Source organism: Balaenoptera acutorostrata, chromosome 10 (assembly GCF_949987535.1).
Source record: "Balaenoptera acutorostrata chromosome 10, mBalAcu1.1, whole genome shotgun sequence".
Taxonomy (NCBI): domain Eukaryota; kingdom Metazoa; phylum Chordata; class Mammalia; order Artiodactyla; family Balaenopteridae; genus Balaenoptera; species Balaenoptera acutorostrata.
Genome location: NC_080073.1, coordinates 99634094 through 99661954, shown reverse-complemented (window position 1 = coordinate 99661954; position 27861 = coordinate 99634094). Strand labels below are relative to the sequence as shown.

Sequence of the window (27861 nt, the reverse complement as noted above, 5' to 3'; positions counted from 1 at the left end):
TTTTTGTGACCTAAGTACTGATAGAGGGTATCTGATGACACAGGGAAAATTTGGATGGGGATATCCTGTGACAGAGGCAGGCTGCAGACATGTCTGGCAGGGCAGGAGAGGTGGCTAAGGAGCAGAGAGTTGGATATTTTTCTAGAGTTTCAAATGAGATCGGGGCGTGCCTGACTTAGGCCCTAAGTATTACCCTTACTTACTGTATTAGTCATCTAATACAGCGTTTAACCCTCCAGGCTCAAGGTCAGAGATGGGAAATCTGGGACACCTACCTATGTGAGGTGAGCACCTCTTTTCTCTCTCTTCTATTTCCCATCATTCTGGAGCCAGAAGAGCAGGCTTCTGCCTGCGCGACGGCTTCCTTTTCTCTGACTTCAATGTCATAGCTACTTTCCCTACACATTGAGAATTTGTTCTAGTAAATGGGAACTAAAGGGATTTGGAAAAATCACTCTCATATAAAACCTGGCTTTCAAATCTATTGCTTTGCTCCAAAATGCCATGTCACATGTCAGAAGCTGAAGAACACCTCCATTTCTTTTTCCAGTCCCTCAGTAACAAATGCTGGTCTGCTTCCAGGAAATGGGTACCGTGGATTGACAAGAGGAAAATCACCTACAAAGAAAGACAAAAAAAAAAAAAGCACATTTATATTTTTCTAAACATTATCCTTGTTACAAGGATACAAGTGTTATTAAATCAACTGGGTTTTCAGTGAGTTGTTTTTAGAAGAATTAGCATGACGCAAGTTGACCTAAGGCCCTTCTAATTGTCCTCCCTGCCTTTAATCTGGCATCTCTTTGCTCTGTGTGTGTGTTGTAACTTTTAGTGTCTCACTTTTAAAAAGATGAGTGGAGGAACTTCTCTGGTGGTCCAGCAGTTAGAACTCAGCATTCCCAATGCAGGAGGCCCAGGTTTTATCCCTGGTCAGGGAACTATATCCCACATGCCGCAACTAAGAGCCTGCATGCCACAATGAAGATCCCGCATGCTGCAACTAAGACCTGGTACAGCCAAATAAATAAATAAATAAATATTTTAAAAACAAAAAAAGATGAGTGGATAATCAAGAATCACCAGATATTTGAGAAACACCTCTAACATAAAGATTGGTATATAAAGCAAACAAGCCAACATGGAGGAAGGAGAGGAAACAAAACATATAGGGACCATAGTAATTAATATTCTCAGAGAATTGTGAAAAAATAATGCACCTTTGAGACAAGAGTGAAAGGCTCTAAAAGCAGAGCATTCCAAGAACAAGAAAGAGCTCTTGGAAATTAAAACTAAGGAAGCAAAAAGAAAAATTCCGTAGACAGTGAGGAGAGTAAATTGAGAAAGTAGCTCAGAAATTAGAAGAGCAAAAGAAGAATAACAATCAAAAAACCCAATAAAATGGAAAATAAGAGAGAAAAGGAAAAAAATCTGAAGATATGCAAGAAATAATAAATATTCCATAAAAGGAAAATAATGAAAAGCAGAGGGAGAAAATTGTCGATGAAATAACAGAGAACATTTTCAGAACTAAATGGCATGAGTTTCTAGGACAAAACCTCCCCCCTCCCATCATATTCTGGTATAGTGGAATAAAATAACCAATCCTGAGTTGCATCATTATGAAATTTCAGAATCTTATGGACAAAAAAAAAAAATATCCTAAGCCTTCTAAAGAGAAATATAGGTCACTTATAAATACAGCCTGACATAATCCATCCTCAGGCCCTAGGCTCATTCTTTATTTCCTAATTTAATCCTAGTGCTCCTAGACCTTCGAAGAGTGGAGCTGAAGTTCCCCTATTTGTAACCCTTCTGCATAGTCCCTGAATGCCCCCTACTGTGGACTGAATTGTGCCCTCACACACCATCCTGCCCCAAGTTCGTATGTTGAAGTCCTAACTCCCTATGTGACTATTTGGATATAGGCCCTTTAGGAAGTTATTAAGATTAAATAAGGTCATAAACGTGGGGCCCTTATCAAATATAATTGGTGGCCTTAAAAGAAGAGAGCCCCAAGATGATTACAAATACCAAGAACTCCTTGTTTCAGCAACTGAATTTGGGATAGCTCCTGGAGGAACCCCTCTTCCTACTTTTCCAAAGATTTTCAGGGCTACTGTTAACGCTTTTACTTGTTGGATGCACTCTCATTGGCACTATTTGTCAGGACCGTGACTGAAATCTCACCAAGTCCCTTCTAGGAGGTATGCTTTAGCCACTTATTTAAACTACCTCTGCCTTCCTCAACTAGGGTTTTTTTAGTATAAGTGTGTCCCATGTAAACACTGCAATTATTAACTCCAGAGAAAACAAAAGTTGTGCAAATGTAGGGCTTCCCTGGTGGTGCAGTGGTTGGGAATCTGCCTGCCAATGCAGGGGACACAGGTTTGACCCCTGGTCCGGGAAGATCCCACATGCCGGGGAGCAACTAAGCCTGTGCGCCACAACTACTGAGCTCACGTGCCACAACTACTGAAGCCCGTGCTCCTAGAGCCCGTGCTCCGCAACAGGAGAAGCCACCGCAATGAGAAGCCTGCGCACCGAAACGAAGAGTAGCCCCCTCTCGCCGCAGCTAGAGAAAACCCGCACGCAGCTACAAAGACCCAATACAGCCAAAAATAAATAAAATAAATAAATTCAAAAAAATAAGTTGTACAAATGTAATCATAGTGTACACATGGCTCAGCTATAAATTATATTTATATAATTATCCTGTCAATACTGCATAACCAATAAAACAAAAATTGTAATATAATTATAGTAATTATAATTATAATTATAGTGAGAGGAAAGGAGGTGTGTGTGTGTGTGTGTGTGTGTGTGTGTGTGTGTGTCTATGAGTGAGAGTGGGATGGAAGAGACCTAAATTATCAACTTACATAACAGGCAGTCAATAGACAATACCTGTAACTGAAAAATCAAGGAGTTGTATAAGAATGTTACATAGAAACATTGATCTCGAGGAGACAGCAATGCGTGGTGGCTTGAAGTGATATTTTAGTTCCCTGCCCAGGAATTAAACCTGGGTAGCCTGGACGAAAACCAGGAATCCTAGCCACTAGACCAACAAGGGTCATAGGGTAGAAGCAGTTTCCCTGGCTCTTGACCCTGTTTGAAAGCAAGAATGTTTCAAGGAGGCAAAAACTGTAAAAACAGATACAAAATTTATTATTAGAGACACAGCACAACACATGGGAGAGCACCCAGACAAACAGTTTAGTTAGGACAGAAGCAAGGCAGAGATACCCACCCAGAGAGATGTGGGCCTTGTGGGCGTCGTGTCTAACAAGGCGGAGCTCCTTAAAGAGGCGGTTAAATCATCTATATAGGGCAGGTCTTCTGAGCCTTTGTCTACCTTTGGCCAATTATCTTGTTGTTGTTGTTTTTTCGCACACCTGACCTGCCCTAGGACCCTCCCAACATGAATGGGCAACTTTTTTCCAAGATGGATTCCAGCCCAGAGGCCTATGGGAGGCTTGGCATCATCTATTATGGGGTGGCACCCTCTCCTTTTTGACCCCCAAGGAGGCTTTCTGCACGTATGTAGTTGGGCAGATCTCCTTGACCTCAAGAATGAGAAACATGTGCTCTCTTTATATTTTATCTGGGCAGGACTCAGCTCCTCTCTGCCCCTGCCATTACTGTTATCTTAAAGTGTCCACTGGAGACAAAGTCCAGCTATTTTACCTTGTTCCTGTTGTTGTTTCCATCTGAAAGTGTACACGGGAAGCTGGCTATAAATGTCTAACCTGGAGCCCATCTATCTCCTCCCTCAACATGAGAATAAATACTATAAGAAACAGCTAAAAGAATTGTCCTGGGAAGCAGGAATTTAAGGAAAAATAATACTGCTATTTTCACTATATAGCTTAAAGTATTTTCTAGTTTTAAAATTATGTGCCCATACTGTAGTGATAAAATACATTTTAAAATAAAACAGCAAAGGTTTGATTTGGGTTTCAGCTTTTTTCCAGAGGTTAGAGAGGTTTTCAGGCATAGTCTGATCTGGGGCCCATCTTCATTTTTCTTCTACTCAAAGTGACAACCATATAAAGTATACAAGGCAAGAGCCTGAAAATATTTAGAACTGCCTATCCCACATGAACAAAAGCCTTGGGTGTGGCTTGCAGAATTGTTTCAGAGAGCTCTGAAACAGGAAGTTATTCATTTTGTCTCCAGCTACTGAAGTCAGATGTGAGTATATTTCTTAGAAGTGAGAGAGTGCTGGAGCTGGGTGAGTACTGTGGTTGTCTTTGGTGTAAGGGGGTGTGGATTTAGAATGTGGAAAGAAATGCAGAAATAAGACTGCAGGAAGAAAGACTGGGGTAATTTTAGTGCCTAAGGACCAAACTGGCTCAGGAGAAATCTGTTTACATTAAGGTGATATATACTGAATCAAGCCCTGATTCATACATTTGGTAAATTCTCCTTCCACAACCATTATATGATGCCTCTCTCTGCCAGGGCTACATGCCCTCTGGACTCCTCTGGGCACTGGCTCTGTTCCTCTTTCTTCAACCAATCTTCTTTCATTTCCACATCATCTCGGACATGCCTCCGTGGACACCGCCAGCTTCCCTCCACGTCAGAGCTGTTCCATTTAAAGACTCACTACTAACTGGAAACGGCTTTCCTTGCTTGGCTGACATTTCCAAGAGAAATCTGACAGGACCCACTCATCTTTTCGAGGGAAGCCATAAAAGCCATGGATCAGCTATGGGGTTTGGGGAGGGGATGCTGGCGAATGGTAGAATGTGGTGAAAACAAGGGCTGCATGCTGGCCGAGCAGAGGCTGAACTTGCAGGGAACAGCACTCCGAAATCCTACCAAGAATCACCCCTTGGTCTCCTTGGGCAATTTGCTTTTTCAAGGATCTTGTGGGCAGAGAGTCCCTCTAGATATTTCCTCACAGGAGGAGGTGAGGAGAAACTAGGTGGTGGAACCTGAAGTTTTTTAAGTAGAAAAAGAGGACATTTTTGCTTTTCTTTTGTAAAAATATATTTAATTTCTTTACACATATATACTCAGATAATACATAATACTCCCTCAGTGTATCAAGTGAGCAGCTATATGCCTCCCCCCTGTTTTCACTTGGTTACTCCTTCTCTTCTTCCTCTTCCCCCCCCACATTAACTTTCCCTCCATCCTCAGCCCCCCAAGGTAGCCCATGTAACTGCCATGTTTTTCTTCTCATATGTAATGGTTAGTTTGATGTGTCAACCTGGGTAGGTTATAGTACCCAGTAATTTAATCAAACACTAGTCTAGGTGTTGCTGTGAAGGTGTTTTGTAGATAATGTTGACATCTACAGTCAGTTGACTTTAGGTAAAGGAGATTACCCTCAATAATGTGGGTGTGCCTCATCCAATCTTGAAGGCATTAAGAGCAAAAACTGAGGTCCCCTGAGGACAGCAACATCAAAATTCTGCCTGGTTTACCAGACTGGCACCCTGCCCTATAAGTTTCAGACTTGTCAGCCCCGCAGTCGCATGAGCCAATACCCTAAAATAAAAATCCGAAGAGCCCTGGTTGATATAATACTTACTCATTTAATCATATAAATATTAATGTACTATAGAGACATACAGGTTTTTGCTATCTTTTGATTTGCAAAAATGAGATGATATTGTAAATGTGTTTCTTCATCTTGCTTTTTCTCATCAACATTTAAAAGGCTGTCTAACACTCCTTGGTCCTTAGTGCATATGAGTGCATATGAAACACGAAATGGTTCATTGTGTCATTCTCCTACTAACTGAAAATCACTCTGTTTTCTTTTTTTTCCCACTATGAGTGATGCTACAACAAATATCCTTGTGTGTGTGTATCTGTATAGAAGGATGTGTAAAGACTGACAGCCCCACCCCTAGCCAGGGACCCAAGGCCTGTGCCCATGTGTGGGTAAAATGAGGGGGTGGAGGTGAGAGGGGGAGATTTTCTGAGACTCCTTGTCACAGGGGCCCAATGCACTGTGAATCTGAAACCTGTTGGTGAAGTCAATGTGAGCTAAGTTTAGATGGGGAGGATGGAGATGCAATGGTTGATGGGATTAGGTGAAAGTCTGGGGACTTCCCTGGCGGTCCAGTGGTTAGGACTCCGCACTCTCACTGCTGAGGGCCCAGGTTCAATCCCTGGTTGGGGAACTAAGATCCTGCAAGCAGTGTGGCACTACCAAAAAAAAAAAAAAAAAGATGAAAGTTTGAATGAAAATTGGGATTTTCGAACAGATTTTATGTGAAATGGTAATGGCTCCTTTATCTGAATGCATTATTGGGATGGATATTATGTCCTACTAGGCATTGCTTCTCCTAATTAAGTTTGTAAAACAGAAGGAATGTAAGTTTGCCCTCGGGCCGGTCTCGGTTGGACGTGATGAATGGGAACCTGAGGACTGCTGAGCCCACACAGTGGTTGATTTAAAACAATGTAGAATACCTGGTTGGCAAAAGGAGATTACCACTTTAATTAATGACATGCTAGAAGCTGGCGGGCTGGTACCAGTGAATGCTCTACATAGTAGCCCTGTGCGGCACGGGGAAAAGGTGGACGGTGCATGAAGATTCAGAGCAAACCAGTGAGGCTTAACTAAGGTTGTGTTGCCCACAGCCAGCTTCACCCTCAAAAAATACAAGAGGCTCAAGAAGACTGGGGCTCTGATTAATCTCTAGAATGCTTTCTTCTCTGTTTCAAACTCAAAAAGAGCCAACTGTAGTCATGTGACAAGGACTCCAATTTGTGTTCACTGTCTTGTCACAAGATTACCTGAACTCACCAGTTTACTGTCATGATTTGGTCAGAAGGGATTTGGCCTTGTTGCAGGTCCTGAGCATAAGATTATAGCGTGTTGATGACCTTATGAAAATATTGGAAACTGCAGAGCAAGCTAGGACTGTCTTGAATGCAGTGATGGATCACATGACCAACTGAAGCTGGTTAATAAATCTAGCAAAGACCCAAGAGCCTGCCTAAAAGGTGAAATTCTTAGGAATGTCATGGTCCAGAGCCATTCAAGATATTCCATAAGAGACTAAAAATAAAGTGCTGTCACCACTCACCCTAAGGACCCAACAAAACCTCCAGCCTTTGGTTAGCTTATTTGGATTTTGGAGAATGCATATTCTACATCTGGAAATACACTAGCTCCTATCTGTAAGACTACCCAGAGGAAAGCTGTATCTAGTTGAGGATCTGAACAAAAGCAGGATGTGTCTGAATTACAAAAGGCGATGGCTCTTTCACCACCTTTGGGCCCTTGGGATCCCCACTCAAATATGATTTTGGAAGTGTCTGCCTCTCCCACTCATGCAGACCAGAGCCAATGGTATAAGCCCATGAGCACCTACCAGTGGCAACCATTGGGATTTTGGACCAGAAAATTTCCAAATTCTGCCCCCCCCATACACATTATTTGAGAAACGATTACTAGTGAGCTATTGGGCATTGATTTGGACTGCCTCAATGACTGTAGGTCATCCAAGATCATGAAATCTGAAGTATCCATAGTGTCCTGGTGATGTCAGAGAAACACTCTTACAAGGAAGGCAGTGCTCAGAGGAGTTCCATAACGAAATGGAAATGGTTTACCCAAGAGCATGCTTCCAGGGGAACGCAGGGTGGTACTCACCACACCCACAGCAGGTAGCTTCTTTTCCCCATGACTGACTTTGGAACCACTTGAAGAGCTGCTGGGACTTATTGCCTCATGGACAGTGGCGCTATGAACATCTCTCAATTGACCAACAAAGAGTTGCCTGGTTTACAGATGACAGTTGCAAGATGAATAAACAGTATCCTGTCTGGAAAGACCGATTAAAGAAAGTAAGAATAAATCAGCTCAATGGGCTGAATTGCAGGCTATTTTCCTAGCAGCGATGGAAGAATTGAACAATGGGAAAAGCTCCTACGTTTGGGTTTTCACTGACTCATGTGCAGTAGCTAATGGCCTGGTCATATGGTCAGGTGGTTGCACAATGGAAAACTAGACTATTAAAAGAATGCTCATATGAGGTGTGGCCCTATGGGAACATTCTGGGAATTTAAGAGATATGTTTTTTTTCTGGCTTTATTGAGATATAATTGACATATAACATTGTGTAAGTTTTCAAGGTGTACGGTTTTTTGACTTGATACATATTGCAAAATAATTATTATCATAGTATTAGCTAAAACCTCCATCACATAAGTACCATTTTTTTTTTGTGGTGAGAACATTTAAGAGTTCCTCGTTTAGCAATTTTCAAGTATACAATACAGTATTATCAACTATAATCATCTATGTTAGACTGCCAGAACTGAGTCATCTCAAAACTAGAAGTTGCTACCCTTTGTCCAACATCACTCCATTTCCTCCACCCCATACCCCCAGCCCCTGGTAACCATCATTCTACTCTCTGTTTCTATGAGGTTGGTTTTTTTGGTTTCCGCATGTAAGTGAGATCACACAGTATTTGTCTTTCTGTGTCTGGCTTGTTTCAGCTGGAGTAATGCCCTGAAGATCCACCACATCCTCACCATCACTTGTCATCTCTTTCTGTTGCTAATCACGCTAACAGGTGTGAGATGATACCTCAGTGTGGTTTCAATTTGCATTTCCCTGACCATTAGTGATAGGAGCACCTTTTCTTGTACCTATTGGCCATCTGTATGTCTTTTAAAAGGAGTTTTGTAGTGACAAATAACTACATTAAATGACTTACATCTTTTTCATTCCTTTTCCTTTTTGCTCCTCAGATTGAATAATTTCAGTTGATCTGTCTTCAAGCTCACTTCTGATTGGTCATGTCTGCTGTTGGAGCTCTCTCTTGAATTCTTCATTTCAGTCATTGTATTCTACAGCTCCAGAATTTTTGTTTGGTTCTTTTTTATTTTCTAAACTATTTTTATTTCTTCTTCCAAATTTTATTGAGATACAATTGGCACACAGCACCGTGTAAGTTTAACATGGACAACGTAATGATTTGATTTACATACATCTTGAAATGATTCTCACAGGAACTTTAGTGAACATCCACCATCTCATATAAAAACAAAATTAAAATGGGGGCAGAGTCAGGATGGAGGACTAATCATTAGAGAAATGCAAATCAAAACCACAATGAGGTATCACCTCACACTGGTCAGAATGACCATCATCATAAAATCTAGAAACAATAAATGCTGGAGAAGGTGTGGAGAAAAGGGAACCCTCCTGCACTGTTGGTGGGAATGTAAATTGATACAGCCACTATGGAGAACAGTATGGAGGTTCCTTAAAAAACTAAAAATAGAACTACCATATGACCCAGCAATCCCACTACTGGGCATATACCCTGAGAAAACCGTGAATGAAAAAGAGACACGTCCCACAGTGTTCACTGCAGCACTATTTACAATAGCCAGGACATGGAAGCAACCTAAATGTCCATCAACAGATGAATGGATAAAGAAGATGTGGCACATATATACAATGGAATATTACTCAGCCATAAAAAGGAACGAAACTGAGTTTTTTGTAATGAGGTGGATGGACCTAGAGTCTGTCATACAGAGTGAAGTAAGTCAGAAAGAGAAAAACAAATACCGTATGTTAACGCATATATATGGAAACTAAAAAAGCAGTACTGGTGAACCTAGTGGCAGGGCAGGAATAAAGATGCAGACATAGAGAAGAGACTTGAGGACACAGGATGAAGGGTAAGCTGGGACGAAGTGAGAGAGTGGCATGGACATATATACACTACCAAATGTAGAATGGATGGCTAGTGGGAAGCAGCCGCATAGCACAGGGAGATCAGCTCAATGCTTCGTGACGACCTAGAGAGGTGGGATAGGGAGGGTGGGAGGGAGGCTCAAGAGGGAGGGGATATGGGGATATATGTATACGTATGGCTGATTCAGTTTGTTGTACAACAGAAACTAACACAACATTGTGAAGCAATTATACTCCAATAAAGATGTGAAAAACAAAGAAAACCAACCAAAATTAAAGAAATAGAAAAAAATTTTTTCTTGTGATGAGAACTCTTAGGATTTACTCTCTTAACTTACATATATAACATACGGCAGTGTTAATTATATTTATCATGTTGTACATTATGTCTCTACTATTTATTTATATTTATTATAACTGCTAGTTTGTACTTTTTGACAGCCTTCCTCCAGTTCTCCCTCCCGCCATCCTCCTCCCCACCCCTCACCCGCACCCCCCCACCCCACCCCGGTAACCAGAAATTTGATTTCTTTTTCTACGAGATTTTGTTGCAAAACTTTTAATCTCTCCATGAAATCTGAATGAAAGCCTTGCCAGGTAGAGTATTCTTGGTTGTAAGTTCACCTCCTGGTGGGTGTGGATGGTTCATGACATGGTTGGCTGTGGGTTCCATGGTCTCCCAAAGATGATGCTGGCCCACTGGTGAGTAGGGCTGGATCCGCGTGCTACTGGCCAAGGGATACAAGGGATCTCAGAGCTGGTCGGTCTGCTGGTGGGTGGGGCTGGGTCCCTGGGCATCCTGGGGGTGGTGTTGGCTTGTGAGTGGGCGGGACCAGGACCCAGAGTCTCTGGCTGCAGGGCCCTAGGGAATCCCAAAACTAGTCTCAGCCACTGGTGGGTGGGGTAGATCCTGGGGCTGCTGGCTGAGGGGCCCAAGGTGTCCCAGAGCCGGTGCTGGCCTCTGGGTGTTTGGGCCATGTCCTGACATGGAAGGCTGTGGGGTTGTGACAGTCCTGTGGCTGATATCTGCCTCTACGCGGATGGGGCCAGAACCAGGGGACCCAAGGGCTGACTCCCACCCACTGGTGGGCAAAGCCAGATCCCAGGATTGCTGGCTGCAGTGCCCTGGAGGTCCATGAGTTTGTGTGTCAGCCGCTGGTGGATGGGCCCAGGGCCCGGGGGTTCCTGGGGCTGCTGCCTGATCCCTAATGAGTGAGGCTGGGCCCAGGGCTAGTGCTGGCTCACTGGTGTCAGGGCGGGGTCCTGAGCCCTCTGGCAGACCGGGTCGCTGCCAGGGTGGCTTGGGGCTCAGGGGATCTTAAGATAGCAGGCCTGTTGGTGGGTAGAGCTGTGTCTCTGCCTGGCTAGTTGCTTGGCCTAAGGCCTCCTAGTACTAGCGCTGATAGGCCAACTGGCAGGGCCAGTCCTTGTGCTAAGAAGCTAAAGGGAGAATTCCAGAATGGTGCTTCCTAGCCCCAGTGTCCTCATGGTAGAATGAGCTCCCCCAAAAGGCTGCCTCAGTGTCTGTGATGAATCTTTTTCCTTTACTTAATATTTATTTATTTGGCTGCACGGGTCTTAGTTGCAGCACGCGGATCTTCAGTTGCCGGGTTTGGGATCTTTTAGTTGCGGCATGTGGGATCTAGTTCCCTGACAGGGATTGAACCCGGGCCCCCTGCATTGGGAGCACAGAGTCTTAACCACTGGACCACCAGGGAAGTCCCAGCAGGGATGATTCTTGAGCAAGTAACTATCTCTTTCAACCTTTGTATCAGAATTCCTAAAGTCCTGATAGGGTGGATTGTGCCTTCACCCTGTCTAGAAAAGTTGGGGTGACAGTGAATGCACTGCCCTGCACCTGTGTAACCCTACTCTACACGAATGGGAGGGGACCAGGGGGGAGACACTAGCTAGACTAGTATTGCTGCCAGCAACCTGGACCAGCACACAGGCCGAAATGAATGTCCCTTCCAAAGGTGAAAAAGTCTGGGTAAAAATAAATGACAAATGGAGAGAAGGAGAGATAATAGCTGAGAGGAAAGGAATGAATAAGTGGGGTATGCAATGAGGGAAATCCAACTTTATATTATCGATGATACCTCAGAAGAGGCTCAGAACAAGAGATTCATATTATCTTTTAGGACAATTGCCCCTGACACCTGGGAGGGTAAAGCTATGTTTGCCAAGACCAGCCCAGGATTTGGAACCTGAGAAGGTCTAGCGGCAGCCTGTAAACGGAAGCGGCATCATGCTGGGAGTCATGCTAGACAGACAGTTAATGACAAAATGGACTCTAGTTAATGACTAAGGGGACATTACTAGACTCCATTTAGGCATTAACAATAAGTCCGGTTTTGACTCTAGTTTTTTGACTCCCATTTTTCAGGCTACATTTACTACAAGGAATTTGGGAGGGAATTCTGGGAGCACCCCTTCCTTCTGGGACTTCAAACCATGAGGTGTATGGCTCCCAGTGGGCTGATCTCTGTGTAACCATGAACCTTGATGATCGAATACCTGGAAAGGTCCCTGGTTATAGTGGACAAAATACAATGGCAGCATGTCCAACATGCCACTGCTATGCACGAATGCACATCACCCCTTTTTTGTGGATGGAAAATTATTAAGCAGAAAAGAGGAAAACAATAGGTGTCGGATGAGATTATAGCATAAGCACCATGGTGGATCCAAGCGCCCCTGCGGTTTAGCCCCACTCTGGGACCGAGAAGGATGTGGGAGGCTTTGTGGCATACTCAAACTAAATTACATCTACTTGTGACTACCACTCGTCTACCCCTATTATGGGGGACCCAACATTTTGGGGTGCAAAATATGCATCCCAACTGCACCCATGCTGCAGCACACGATGCAACAACATGCGTGGTAGATTATACAACACTGGCCCACAAGACAGAAAAAGACCGTAGGGGAGAGAGGTGCTGGCCCAGGTAGTCTGGGACAAGCAGAGTTGGCTTTAATGAGGAGTGGCATTAAGAGGGAAAAGACTGATTAACTAGAATAGCCGGATTAGAGGGAGTTCTCTTCCTGGAAGAAGGAAAATGTTGAGTCAGCCTGGAAAGAAAACGAGGCGTTAGCAAAGTGAGTCAGGCAGACTCAGCAAATAATGCTGGATGATGCTAGAGCCCAGCTTTGGGAAAGGTTCTGTGCCACCACCCAACGGAGCCTCTTGAGTATTTTAAATAAAGCAGCTACGGGTCTTGTCTCTCAATCCTAGCTGCAGCCGGCAGCTCACGGGGCACGCCTCTGGGAATCTCGTGGTTCTCCAAATTTATGGAAGTTTTCTGGGGGCACTTGTAACTTACACTGATGTACTGTGACTGCTCTCACCCCGGAGTAGGTCAAAATCATATCGGGACTTCCCTGATGGTCCAGTGGTTAAGACTCTGCGCTCCCAACACATGGGACCTGGGTTCGATCCCTGGTCAGGGAACTAGATCCCGCATGCTGCAACTTAAGGTCCCACACACGGCGATGAAGATCCCGCATGCCGCAACAAAAGACCTGGCACAGCCAAATAAATAACTATTTAAAAATAAATAAATAAAATCAAAATCATATCATGTCTGCTCAAGCCCTTCTCTGGCTTGCCTCAGAGTAAAAGCCAAATTATCACAAGTTCCTGCTGATCCGGCCCTGCTGCCTCTCCTCTTGACTTTCTTCTTCTCCTCATCCCTTCCTTCCTCTCCTCACTCCTTTGGTTCCATGTTGCCATGTGCTGTTATTTGCCTGTGCCAAACACAATCCCACCTCAGGACCTTTGCATGTGCTGCCATCTCTGCTGGATTGCTTTTTCTCCAGAAATCTTCAGGGCTCACTTCTCCTCCCCATTCAACTCTTTGCTCAGTAGTCACCTTGATTGAGAAACCCCTCTGACCGTTCAGTTTAAACAGCACGTACCCCCGCCCCATTGACCCTCACACTGTCTATCCCTCCACCCTGCTTTGATTTTCCCCGTAGCACCTGAAGGATTATACATGTGTTTGTTTATCTGTATATTAGCTCTGTGAGTACAGGGGCTCCGTCTTAGTTTCTGAAGTGTCCCCAGAACAAAGAACAGGCAGCATCCCCAGCATCTTGGCACACACTGGGCGCTCAACCAATACTGGCTGAATGAATAGTAAGTAGCAGATAAAACTAAAGTTTTAATGACTATACTGTACCACTGAACTACCTGCATTTTACTTGAGGCTTAAAGAGACACACTTTCATCTGAAGAAATGGATGGTGAACACTCACAGAATCTTCCTTGTAGGTGAAGCAGATGGTTTTGGTGGAGAGGCCTTTCACATACCCTCATATTACAGCATGTCAGAGAAATTCTGCTCTTGCTACCTGCCAGCTGGGCTGTGTGTGTGGGTCAGGGATGGAAGCCCGGATCTAACAGCCCTGTCTGACAGAACCTTCTATGCTGATGGAAATGTTTTATACTTGTACTTTCCAACAAGGCAGCACAAGCCACAAGAGTGTGGCTATTGAGCACTCGATATGCAGCTAGTATGACCGAGAAACTGAATTGTCAATCTATTTAATTTAATTTCAACGACTCAGGGGGCTGAGTCCAGACGACCAGGGTCACCTGAAAAAGAGAGCCAGAGAGCTCCCTGCAGGCTTCGTGACAGACCCCGCCCCCAGCCCCACCCCGATGGTATGGACCAGACCAATTACATTTACCCTGTAGCTTCCACCAAGGTTTAAAAGGACCTGAGACACTGTGATTCCCTAGCTAACTAGTTCTCTAAGGCCCAGCCCAGATCAATTTCTATTCCCCAAGAGTCCCATGACCCCATGAATCGATAGCATCCTCTCTCTCTTGTCAAGAAGAGGAAACTAACTCACAGCATGACCGTCAGGAGCCGAGGCCTCAGAATAATTTGCAGACTAGGTGAGGCTGGGCTTAGCTACATACCAACCCTCACCCACTCAGCAGGCGGGTGGGTCTGTGACATAAATACAAACCTGTTAGAACCTGAGCGTGATTATAATAGCTTTGACGGTATGCCAGATACTGTTCCAAGTGGTTTGCATGATGGAGTAGATGCTAGCATTATTCCATTTCACAAGAAACTCATGTACAGACAGGTCAGGTTTGCCAAGTTGACGCACCTTGTGTGAAATGATCAATGTTTTAAGCTGCTACATGTTGGAGAGCTTCGTTATGCGGCAAGAGCTAGCTGATGTTGGAGCTTTCTGGGAGGACTCTCTGGCATCCCGGCTACAGCAGGATGGCATGTTGGCTAAAGATGACACAACAGGTAAACGGTAAAGTGAGGATTCAAACTTGGGAGTCTGATGGCAGAGCGACTAACCATGGCTGTATCAGCTGAGGTTCTTGGTGGCCAGCAACAGAAAACAATGCTCGCTAACATGCCTTTCAGGTTTTTGTAGAAAAGGCAATAGCACGGCCTGCGCCGTTTCCCCATTCTCTTTGAGATCGTGACCTTCTTCAAAGCCTGGGCCTCTAAGGTGACTGCTCATCTTTATTGGCCTTTCCTACCTGCTCTTGCTGCAAGTTCCTGGTAGAACTCCCAGCCAAAGTTCACACATCAATTCCCTTTGTTGAGAAAACACCCTCAGTGTCTGGAGAGTAATTGTTCCCAGCAAGGGTAAGGCAACTTTTTTTTTCCCACCACCTACCTCACTCTGTTGGCCCATGTCTCAAGATTACCTGTTCAGATTTGGGGCAAAACAGGGGGTAAAGGGGGCATCGTTTTCACATCTTACAATTTCTATACCCCATTCTCTGAGACAATGTGATTGTCTCAAGGAAGAGGGTCCGATGTTTATCTGTTTGCTTTCTTTTATTTTATAAAAAAAAATAGATGTAGAACCTGAACCATGGGCCTTCAAATCACTATTAAGCAGAGGTCATTTTTTTCAGTTGAATATCAATGCATTTGGCACATAACGTTGTGTAAGTTTAAGGTGCACAATATGGTGATTTGATACATTTATGTGTTGCAATATGATTGCCATTGGAGCTCCGGCTAGCGCTTCTGTCCCATCACGTAATGATTCAACGCATGAATTTGGGTGGAACACAGTTTCATCCATAACAGTCTTTCTCCAGGAGATGACGAAACAAAGACAGAGAGAGGGCATGCGCCTTGCCCCAGTTCACAGTGAACACATAAAAGAACAAGGATTTGAAGCCACATGTGTTTGTCCTCAAAACCTACACTCTTCGCCAGCACACCACACTGCCTCAGGTGTCGGGACAGAGAGGGCAGGCCTGGCACACGCTGCCTGCCGCCCTGGTTCCGCGGAAAAGTGGGGTGCTGTCCTACCTAGTAGCTTGTGCGGGGAGGATTCTCTCTCTGTATGTTCTTAATGACGCCGATGGTTAGCGTGGATTACTGTTCACCTGTGGACACGTGTCAGGAAGAGGAGGCAGCAGGGCCCTTGCAGGGCAAGCCTGGCCAAGGTGGGCACAGAGCCCAAGCTTTCCAGTGTTTATTAATCCACCAGGCGTTTATCAGCACGTCTCTTGGTTTATCAGAAGAGCGGAACGTTTGTCTAAGTAAATATTTGTATCCAATCTTTCTAGACCCAGAGTTTCTTGTGGGGACATCCCCACCTACTGGGGTTCCCACTGCAGCCGTGTGTCCAGGCCCGGCCCTTTGGATGCTACTTACCCAATGCCCTCTACTTTGTTTGTTCACCTGGGTTGTACTGGAGACGTTTCCTAAGGAGGGGCTCTGGACTCACATTGTGCTCTTGTGAGAAGAGCAAATGAGGGAATGAATAAAGGAAGGAGCGATTTTAGAAATCAGACAAACATGTCTCCCTTCAGCTTTTGAAGGACTCCAGAAAGTCATTCAAAGAGGCCACAGGACATGAGCTCTGATTTCCTAAGCTAATGATTTCCAATGTGATGCTTAGTACAGAAGAGCAGTAAGGAGAGCGGACACTGTCTTCGATCTGCCCGGGTTTGAATCGCATCCCCACTGCTGCCACCACCATGTGACCTCAGCAAGTCACTTAACATCTCTGTGAGTCAGTTTCCTCTTCTGCAAAGTAAGTAACAGGAAAGCATCTAATTCACAACAGTGCTGTAAAGATGAAGTGAGTTCACACCTATAAAGCACTCAGACTAGGGCCCAGCACAAGGCAAGATCTGTGTGTTACCTGCCACTGTACTGTTTTTATTTTTACAGTGAATCCTTCAGATAGATGTGTGGCTCTCCTGAAATGCCTCTGACATGGGCTTTAGCCCAGGAGTAGTCGGTGCCCAATAATGCCATGACAATAATGTCAATAATCATAACCATAGTGACAGCGGTGTGGCAGGCACTGCGTACCATGCCTCTCACATGCATTCTCTGAAACCTCCAGCAGCCTTGCAGGATAGTCATTTAATCCCTGTTTCCCAGAAGAAAGGATTGAAGCTCAGAGGGGAAAGAATGTTTTGCCTAAGGCTACATCATCAGAAGGTAGAGTTGGAATTCTCACCAGGATTGTCTGAAAGATCATACAATTTTACCGCTTTAGGCTAACTTCTCATTTAAAATCATTTAAATTAGAGGTGAAGATAATAATTGTATTCATCCCTTTCCCAGCATCCAGTATGTGCAGGACACGGTAGAGGTTTTCCATGCAATTATTCAATTCGTACAAGGACCCTCTGAAGGAGTAAAGATTATTATTCACACTTTACAGAGTGTGATGGTTCATTTCAGAGGTCAGCATGGCTAGGCTCTGGTGCCCAGTTACTTGACCAAACCCAGTTTAGATGTTGCTGTGAAAGGATTTATAGATGGGATTGATTACTGATATAATTAAATCAATTGACTTTGCTTAATGGAAATTATCCTTCATACTGTGGGTGGGTTGCCTCCAGTCAGTTGAAGGCCTTAAGAGTAAAGACTGAGGTTTCCACCGGTTTGCAGGGCAGAAATAGAGACACAGATGTAGAGAACCAACGTATGGACACCAAGGGGGGAAAGTGGCAAGGGGGAGGGGGTGTTGGTGGGATGAATTAGGAGATTGGGATTGACATATATACACTAATATGTATAAAATGGATAACTAATAAGAACCTGCTGAATAAAAAATTTTTTTAATTAAAAAAAAAGACTGAGGCTTCCAGAAGAAGCACTTCTGCCTCACAGCAACACAGAAACCCTGCTGAGTTTCCCACCTGCTGCCCTGGGGGAATTCAGACTTAAGACTGCAATTCAACGCTTGCCTGAATTGCATATCAACTCTCAGATGTATCTTCAGCCTGACAGTCTACCCCACAGGTTGCTGTCTTGCTAACCTCCACAATCATGTGAGCCAATTCCTTAAAATAAATCAGTGTCTCTTGATATCGATCTATCGAGAGAGACAGAGACAGAGAAGAGAGAGAGCCCCTATTGGTTCTGTTTCTCTGGAGAACCCTGACTGATACACAGAGTAAATGAAGACTAAAGATATTAACAGTTTGTTCCAAAGAACACGGCTTACGAGTGCCAGAGATGGGATTTAAACCCAGGTCTGTCTGTTCCCTGCTGCCCAGCTCTGAACAAATCCTGAGGGGGATAATGAGAAACCCAGACAAGCATCCCTGGCCCTGAGCTTTCAAGGACCACCGCATCTGGGCACTGACTTTAGGTATCGGTGAGAATGGCTCTTCTGGACACTAATTCCAATAAGTAACACAAATAGAAACAGACCTGTGTCATGTACACACTATCTGTGTGCCACCTCTCCATCATCACCAAGGCAAAGTCAAAGGGCTTGTTCCTAATTCTCCCACAGATTCACCCTCCAGGGAGTGATCTGTCCATTATTTCCCTTTCAAGAACTCTCTCCAAGCAAGACCCAAACGAAATAAAATGTTGGAGATTTGTACTAACGGAGTACAAATCAGAGCAGGCTTCTCTAGCTGCTCACTGGGATTCGGGCAACTGTGACGCGTTCGCCGCCTTTCCTGCCAGGCACTCAATGGGCGGCGAGAGAAATCCTGTAATCCTTGATGCCACCTTCTTGGCCTCTTTACAAAAATAGGCCCTGCCCTCTGACTACCCGGTTTTTCCATGCAGCTCCCAAGCTTTCCAGCCCTTGGGGGGCTCAGCGGAGCCAGCTGGGGCTGCAGAAGCCCTGGGTTCAGAGCCAGGCTCAGCCCCTTTATCATCGCAAATGTCAGCAGAGCTCCTTTTTGACCTGACGTTTATGGGAAATAAATGCTTCCAGAATTAAAAACAACAGAGAATAGGCCTGACGAGCCTTTAAGAGCCTTTGGTGACACTTCTTTCCCAAGTCACTGATTTTGATCCGAGGAGAGAGGGTGAGCCAGGATTCATGGGGCCGCCTAGACCCAAGAGGTGGGAGCCAGTCTCTGAGCAATTTTCAGAGGGAGAAATGTAAGCGACCACATTTTTCTCAAAGCAAGGTAAAAACTGGGGCAAGATCAAACTTGCTCAAGCATTCTGCCCAGTAACTGTATTTGCACTGCAAAGAGACAATCATCAGTTCTAGAGAAAGGGCTCTGGACAGGCAGTGCATACTTTAGGAAGGTACCCTCCTCTCCACTCCCTCAGGGCTTGCAGGGGACCAGAGCCCGTATGCTCCTGGATCAACGTGAATGTCTGAATTATCAAGGCAGACCGCCCCAAAATCCGTTTAGTTAGCTAGTTAGGGGACTTCCCTGGTGGTCCAATGGGTAAGACTCCATGCTCCCAATGCAGGGGGCCCAGGTTCAATCCCTGGTTGGAGAACTATATCCCACGTGCCGCAAATAAGAGTTAACATGCCGCAACTAAGGGTTCGCACACCGCAACGAAGATCCCTCGTGCCGCAGCTAAGACCCAGCGCAGCCAAAATCAATCAAGCAATCAATCAATAAAAATAAATAAATAAATATTAAAAATAAGTTAGCTAATTAGAACTGCTCCTTGGGATTGCATTCCAGACTAAGGCTGAGATCATGAAGGCAGCTCCAGGGCTACCCAAGGCCAGCTCATCTCCATGTTGATGACTAATGGTTTTTTACTCCATAGCCAGTCTCAGTGTTGGGATTTTACTGCAAAGATGTGGGGTTCTGGAAAGTTCTGAGATTGTACCACTAATGCCTGGGGGGGAGGGTTACCCAGGAAGGGAAGATGAAGGAGGGAGTTTGCCCAGAGATAAACCTATAAAGGGTGTGTGTGTGCGTGTGTGCGTGTGTGTGTGTGTCTGAATGTCTGTCTGTCTTTCATCTAGGCTCCTCTGACTTCAGAATCTTGCTCAAATTTACACAGTAAGTGCAGAAACCAGAACTCTGCTCTTCTTACTAGAGCAGCAACCCAATAATAGGATTGTGTGTGTGTGTGTTCACCTTATCCCAAACTCTTCTGGAATGTTATCAAATTGATTATCAGTGGATGCCACAATTAATGAAAGAACACTTACCCGTATTCTCTTTATGGTCACAGAGGACCTGAGGTCAATTTTTCACTTAGTGGCAGATTAAAGCTGTCAATGTTTAAGCTCCCCTAACAGTGTGAAACTTAAGCCAGTTGGCACTTTGGGCACTCAGGGCTCGTGCTGGCAACGTGGCTGCAGAACTGGATTCTCCAACAGCAATGCTGGGATGGTCTGAAAGGCAGGCTGCACCCCTGCACCCCTAAGTGTTTCTTCCTGCACAGTAAGGGTCCAAGCTCAGCTTTTGCTTGAATAAAAGCTGCTGATTCGATTTTTAAGATAAATTTTACTTTGGAATAATTCTAAATGTACAGAAAATTTGCAAAGATATTACAAAGGTTTCCTATATACCTACCACCGGTTTTCGTTTCTCCTAATGGTATCATCTCTCGTTACCTTTGTGGTATGTTTGTCAAAGCTCAGATATTGACATCAATACATTACTAATAACTAAACTCCAGACTTTATTTGGATTTCACCAGTTTTTCCATTAATGTCCTTTTTTGTTCCAGGATCCAGCTCATGATACCTCATTCACTTAGTTGTCCTGTGTCCTTAGTACCTCTGGTCTATGACAGTTTCTATCTTGCCTTTTTTGCCTTGACTGTTTTGAGGAAGACTGGACAGGTGTTTTCTAGAATGGATCTCAGTTGGGGTGTATCTGATGTATTTTCTCAAGTTCATAATGCGATTATGGTTTGGGGGGAAGAATACCACAGAGGTGAAATGCCCTTCTCATCACATCCTACCTGGGGGTCTCTGACATCCACAAGATGCCATTGAGGTGTTAACTTTGATCACTTGGTCAAGGTCATGTTTGCCAGATTTCTCCGCATTAAAGTAACAATTTTTCTCTTTCCATACACTATTGTTTGTCAGTGAGTTATCAAATCCAGCCTACCCTCAGTGGTGGGGGAACTACCTGAGATAATTCCTTTACCTCCTGAGGCGGGAGTAATTGGATTTGTTTTTTTGAGAACTGGGGATCACTCTGCTATATCCGACCTCGTTTATAATTTGCCATTTCTTTATATTATGTGAGGGAGAATGTGTCTATCATCTTGTAGCTGATCTAGGGATTAAATCCGGGACATGGGACATAGGGAAGAACAGGAAATACACCGATGAACAAAGTGGATGGTGAGGCAGGCGAAATGAGGTTTATGCTCACATATGAAATCACTATGGAACGTGCTCTGAATTTAAGCAGTTTCATCTAAAAAACTTGAAATGGTTATCTTCTTTCTTCTTGAGTAATTGTGAGAATTAAGTTGTACAAGGAACCCAGAAGTACTGAGCACCATGTCTGGTATACAGTAGATACTCAATAAAGGTTCGTTGCCTTCCTTCAAGAATAAAATGACATAATGTAGTTGTCAGGAGCATGGATCCTGGCTCCTGGCCCCAAACTGCCTGCTTTTGAGACTTGGTTCTCCTGCTTCAAGCTGTGTGACCTTGGGCCAGTTACTTAACCTCTCAGTGCCTCAGCTTTTTCTTGGGCAAAAGGGAGAATAATAATAGAATCCCTCTGTTGGTGGCAATGTTAATTGATGCAGCCACTATGGAAAACAGTATGGAGTTACCTTAAAAAACTAAAAATAGAGTTACCATATGATCCAGCAATTCCACTTCTGAGCATATATCCAGAAAAGATAAAAACTTTAATTTGAAAAGATCCATGCACTCAAATGTTCATACCAGCACTATTAATAATAGCCAAGACATGGATGCAACCTACATGTCCATCAACAGAGGAATGGATAAAGAAGATGTCGTACATATATACAGTGGAATATTACTCAGCCATAAAAAAGAATAAAATATTCCCATTTGCAGCAACAGGGATGGACCTAGAGATTATCATACTAAGTGAAGTAAGTCAGACAGAAAAGACAAATATCATGTGATATTGCTTATACGTGGAATCTAAAATATGACACAGATGAACTTATTTACAAAACAGAAATAGACTCACAGACATAGAAAACAAACTTATGGTTACCGAAGGGCAAGGAGGGGAGGGATAAATTAGGAATTTGGGATTAACAGATATACACTACCATATGTAAAATAGATAAACAACAAGGGCCTACTGTATAGCACAGGGAACTGTATTCAGTATCTTGGAATAACCTATAATGGAAAAGAATCTGAAAAAGAATATATATATATATACACACATATATATAACTGAATCACACCTGAAACTAACACAACATTGTAAATCAACTATGCTTCAGTAAAAAAAAATTAGTATCCCTCTCATGAGGAATAGTCGATATGAGTTTTAAATGATTTATTGTATGTAAAGGGCATAGAACAGTGCCTGGCACATTTGCAAATATTCCATATTATTCAATACATTCATAGCTTGGGCATCAGGGGACAAATACAATATGCATTATTTTAATATTTAATCATTCTCTGGATTACTATATCCCACTATTTTTCTGTCAGATTTGTCCTCAGCATTACTGAGGTATCACTGAGATACAATAAACTGCCCATACATGTACAAGTGAAAAATTTTGACACATTAATATATCTGTAAAGCCATCAGTACAATCAAAATACTGAACACATCCATTAGGCCCGCAAAGTTTTCTTGTGTCTCTTTATAATTCCTCTCTTTTTTGCTTCCTGTTCCCGGGAAACTACTGATTTGCTCTCTGTTACCGTAGATTAGTTTGTGTTTTCTAGATATTTCTATGAATGGAATCATATAGTAAGTACTTTCTTTTTGGGGGGTGTGGCCTCTTTCAGCATGACTATTCTGAGGTTCGTCCATGTTGTTGCCTGTATAGATAGTTCATTCCCTTTTATCCTGAAAAGTATTCCATTATATGGCTATATGATAACTCTTTAATCCATTACTCTGTTTATGAACATTTGTATTATTTTGTTATTTATTATTTTACTATTATTATGTTTTGCTGTTGCAGATAAAGATGCCCTGAACAGCCATGCCCAAGACTATATATGAACACACGCTTTGATTTCTCTTGAGTAAACACCATTGGTCCTCATTATTCACCGATTCTATATTTGCAAATTCGTCTACTTCCTAAAATGTGTAACCCCTAAATCAATACTTGTGGTCATAGACCCACATGTGCAGAGCAGCAAAAAAACCTGAGTCATCAGACTTGTATGTTCCCAGCTGAGGTCGAACAAGACGATGCTCTGCCTTCTTTTTTTTTTTTTAAACGTCTTTATTGGAGTATAACTGCTTTACAATGGTGCGTTAGTTTCTGCTTTATAACAAAGTGAATCAGTTATACATATTGCTCTGCCTTCTTGATTCTGCTCTAAGACAGATGAGCTGAGAGTGGAGATGGGGCGGCAGGGTGGCTCTGTGCCATCAAAGAACTCCAGCTCTGGGGCCGGTCGATGGGGCTTGAATCCCCACTCAGGCTCCTATCAGTGGGGCGGCCTCAGCCAAGTCACCCAGCATGACAGAACTTCTGTCTGGGTGGGTTTCGGTCCTAGGCAACCACGTGATTCCTAAGACCCTCACCAACTGGGCTGGGACTCTGGCTCTAGGAGTCCTTCCTTCCTGTTATCACAGACCTCTGGTGTTATACTGGCCTTGCTCTTGCTGATTAAGTATTGGTGGTAGTGGTTACCAGGGGCTGGGTGGGGAGGGGATATGGGAGTTGTCGTTCAATGGGTAGAGAATTTGCATTATGCAAGATGAGAAAGTTCTGGAGTTCTGCTGACAATATGCATATAGTTAACACTACCGTACTGCACACTTCAAGGTGGTTACGACGGCAACGTTTATGTTATATGCTTGTATGCCACAATAAAAATTTTTTAAAAATGCTTTAACAAGTCTTCAGTGCCAGTGATTAGGGGTAGAATATGAATCTTCCAGGTTTCAGATCTCGGTATCAGAGACCAGAAGGGGATTCTGTGTTAAATTTTCCTGGGTCAGCATGTGCCCCTGATTAAAAACTACTGTTCCATTCAGCTAATTTGACAGAAATGCAAGAATGTGTCAAATATGGAAGGACAGGAGTAGGGGGCTTGTGGGGGGAAGAGGGGTGAAAATATCAGCAATGGCCTTCATAGTGGGGACAATGGGTAAGTGCTTGGAAATACGCTGATGGATTGGGTTAACTCTTGTTTTTATGAGAAATAATCTACTTACAGAAGATAACTAAGGATTTAGAGGACAGTCATAAATACAAATGTTATTAGAATTAGATGCCCTTAACAAGAGTTTTGAATAAACCTGTCAGTTTTGGTTGCAAAGTTTCCAAAATTGTCTTTGTTTGGCTTTGGATGTATTTACCTACTCCTGCTAAGACTAGCCCGAATACTGTATAAAAAAATATATAAAATAAAATTCAAAACTTAAAAAAAAAAAAAAAAAGACTAGCCAGAATAAGTGTTATCACACTGGACTTCAAAGTGCAAATATGTTGTCAGCCTCTTTTAAAAGCACAAATATTATCTTTAGCTTAGGTTTCTAAGGGTAGAAACTGAACTGAAGACCAATCTCATGAAGTTAAGATAACCTTGTGTAATCTGTCCTTCAGTTGAATAGGCGTATAGAAACACTTGTAAAATGTTGTTTCCTGAAATCTTTATCAAAAGGAAGGAAACATTTTTGGAAGCAGCGCGTTGCACTGGATCAGCCCTGACCAGCTGCCCCTCCTGGCTGTGGGGCTCAAGGCTGTCTGACGTACAGCAAATTGCTTTCCTTCTCTGAATGGCATCCTTCTTTCCTCTGTAAAATGACAGCAGGTGACGAGATGACCTCTAAGCTTCTTCCCAGTTCTGTCACTGGACAGTTCTCTTATGTGACCATTTAACTTTCCTGGAAAAAAAAAAAAGTGAGAATTAAAAATTTGATACTCAAATTACATGAGAAGAATTAAAATGAAATGATTTGATTTTGATGTGAGTGTGCCTAGGACATTGGGGAAATTTTTATTTTTAGGACTGATATCTAATTCTGCAAATGAACAATAGAAGTGATGGCATACAACCCCTGGTGCATCCTACTGCCTTCATATGCTCTACAGGCTGCTCAGCTGTCCCTGCCGGAACATTCCAAAGAATCCCCAAGTGTACTCCGTGCTCCAGACCTTGCTTACTTTTCTTCCATCTAATCTAACCTGTCTCTTGTCCCATTTTTTCAGAACCTTCGTTAAATGTCATTGTTTCCAATGACTTTTTTCTTCTGTCTGCGCCATGCAGCATGTGGGATCTTAGTTCTCCCAACCAGGGATCGAGCCACCCGTGTCCCCGGCATTGGGAGCTTGGAGTCATAACCACTGGCCTGCCAGGGAAGTCCCCCAATGACATAATGAGATGTATAGAAGTTATTGCTATGGCGTTTTTCTGGAATAACTCACCAAAACAATTTGCTTGCTTATGAGACATCTTAAATGTCCTCATGGAAACCACGGCTGGCTGGTTGGGTTGGGACCTTGAGGTCTGGGAAGTTCTTTGGGGTCGCTCAAATGCCATGTTGAGCCCTCCTCCTTATGTCTTCAAAGACATGTTCTTCCCTCCGAGTTGCTCCCAGTCTATTGGGGGAATAAAATGCTCTTTTGGCACAAAGATTCTCCCTTCCTGCCATGCACAAGATTTTCCACCTCGTCAAGCTATGCTGTACAGGGCCAGTGTGTGGCAGCACCACGTTTTGCCAGAGTTTGAGAAACAGTGGAGTCAGGCAAAGCAGCGTGCTCTGAATTTCCAGTTCACCAGAGGTGCAGGTGAGCCTCTAAAAGTGACTGTCTGCAGCTCAGTAGTTAGCAGTTTTAGTAGTCAGCAGTTTTCTATGTGCCAAAGTCTGAGCAAATTGCATTCCACTTATTAACCCATATTCATCTGCCAAACAACCTTACTGGTATTTTCTTTATTTGACAGATGACAAAACTGAAACAGAAAAGTAAAGCCCCTTGCCCAAGCTCATACCACTAGGAACCAGCAAAACCAAGATCCAAACCCACCCAAGTCTCTCTCTCTCTCTTTTTTTTTTATAACTTTTTTTAAGCAAGCATTATACATTTTTATTATTTTTTTATTTTTTATTTTTTTGAATTTTACTTTATTTATTTTTTATATGGCAGGTTCTTATTAGTCATCCATTTTATACACATCAGTGTATACATGTCAATCCCAATCGCCATCCCCACCTCCCTGCCGCTTTCCCCCCTTGGTGTCCATAAGTTTGTTCTCTACATCTGTGTCTCTATTTCTGCCCTGCAAACCGGTCCATCTGTACCATTTTTCTAGGTTCCACATATATGCGTTAATATACGATATTTGTTTTCCTCTTTCTGACTTACTTCACTCTGTATGACAGTCTCTAGATCCATCCACGTCTCTACAAATGACCCAATTTCATTCCATTTTACGGCTGAGTAATATTCCATCGTATATATGTACCACATCTTCTTTATCTATTCGTCTGTCGATGGGCATTTAGGTTGCTTCCATGACCTACCTATTGTAAATAGTGCTGCAATGAACATTGGGGTGCATGTGTCTTTTTGAATTATGGTTTTCTCTGGGTATATGCCTAGTAGTGGGATTGCTGGGTCATATGGTAATTCTATTTTTAGTTTTTTGAGGAACCTCCAAACTGTTCTCCATAGTGGCTGTATCAATTTACATTTCCACCAATAGTGCAAGAGGGTTCCCTTTTCTCCACACCTTCTCCAGCATTTGCTGTTTGTAGATTTCCAAGTCTCTCTTTAAAGCCCATGCTCTGCTACCAAATAGGATGTCATTCTAGCATTCGTGAGGAAATCTAGAAAACACAGGAAAAAGTGGTAAAGTTGTACCAAGTCCACAGTAGTCATCTTGGTGTGGTGAAAATATACTGGTTAGCAGAGACATCAGTAATTATAGGGGAGGGATCAAGAAATCTTTTCTCTCAAGAGCCAAAGAGTAAATATTCTAGTCTTGGGTGGCCAGATGGTTTCTGTTACAACTGGTCAGCTCTGCTGTTGCCATGGGAAAGCAGCTATGGACAATCTGTAAAGCAATGGCTATGTTCCAATGGCATTGTATTTATGGACACTGAAATTTGAATTTCATGTATCATGAAATATTCTTTTTCTTCAAATTTCCTTTCAGCCATTCAAAAATGTACAACGATTCTTAGCTCACAGGCTGTACAGAAACATGTGGCAGGTGGATTGACCCTCACCCATGATGCCCATTGTAGTTTTGTCCAACCCTGGTATAGAGGGAAGAAAAATGACTAGACTTAATTTAATGATGACCGCCTAACATGAGCGAGGTGCCTAAAACCCAGTGATGAGTAGAGAGAAATCGCTCTCCATAAGCTAGTGGTGGGGCAAACAGACAAGCAAAGAGAGGGGCACCAAGTCCTAGTAGAACAGGTGGAAGGGCTCCTAACCCAGACTTGGGAGGGCAGGGAAAGGGTGCCACACGGGGGGCCTGATCGACGGGAGGAACTCGTCAAGAAAAAGGGGGGAGCGAATATTCCGGGTACAATATTCTCGACCCTATTAGGGTTGAGACCTCATGCTACCATGAACTCATTATTGACCCTCAGGCAAGTCAGTGCATGTGTGGGCTTCAATCTCCTCTTGTGCAAAGTGGGTATAACGTCCATGCTCACCTCCCAGGTTGTCAGTGAGAAAATGGAGCCAAGAGGGTGATAGAACATCAGTGACAGTTCATTTTCAAGATGGTCCATTTGTGACTTGAGCAAGCTGGTCTGAAAAAACTGCAAGATGCCTTCCAATCCCGCATCTCTGAATTCTTGATTTTTATCTTTA

At 43.5% G+C, this 27861-nt stretch overlaps 1 protein-coding gene and 1 non-coding gene across 2 annotated transcripts in view; both read left to right on the top strand.

Moving 5' to 3' along the window:
• The first annotated feature begins 4195 nt into the window (after positions 1–4195).
• GCNT2 (glucosaminyl (N-acetyl) transferase 2 (I blood group)) overlaps positions 4196–27861 on the top strand; it is a 121596-nt gene continuing 97930 nt past the window's right edge. The window contains exon 1 of the mRNA XM_057555302.1: positions 4196–4234. The gene's annotated coding sequence lies outside the window, so the exon portion shown is untranslated. The remainder of the gene's footprint in view (positions 4235–27861) is intronic.
• On the top strand, positions 6071–6143 carry TRNAE-CUC (transfer RNA glutamic acid (anticodon CUC)). The gene has a single exon. It is a non-coding gene; the product is annotated as a tRNA-Glu (tRNA).